The following is a 231-nucleotide window of genomic DNA, read 5'->3' on the forward strand; positions in this document are numbered from 1 at the left end:
TATTATTATTATTATTATTATTATTATATTAATAATAATAATAATAATAATAATAATAATAATAATAATAATAATAATAATAATAATGATAATAATAATAATAATGATAATAATAATAATAATAATAATAATAATAATAATAATAATAATAATAATAATAATAATAATAATAATAATAATAATAATAATAATAATAATAATAATAATAATAATAATAATAATAATAATAAT

This window comes from Scylla paramamosain, unplaced genomic scaffold (assembly GCF_035594125.1).
Source record: "Scylla paramamosain isolate STU-SP2022 unplaced genomic scaffold, ASM3559412v1 Contig28, whole genome shotgun sequence".
NCBI classification, from domain to species: Eukaryota; Metazoa; Arthropoda; class Malacostraca; order Decapoda; family Portunidae; genus Scylla; species Scylla paramamosain.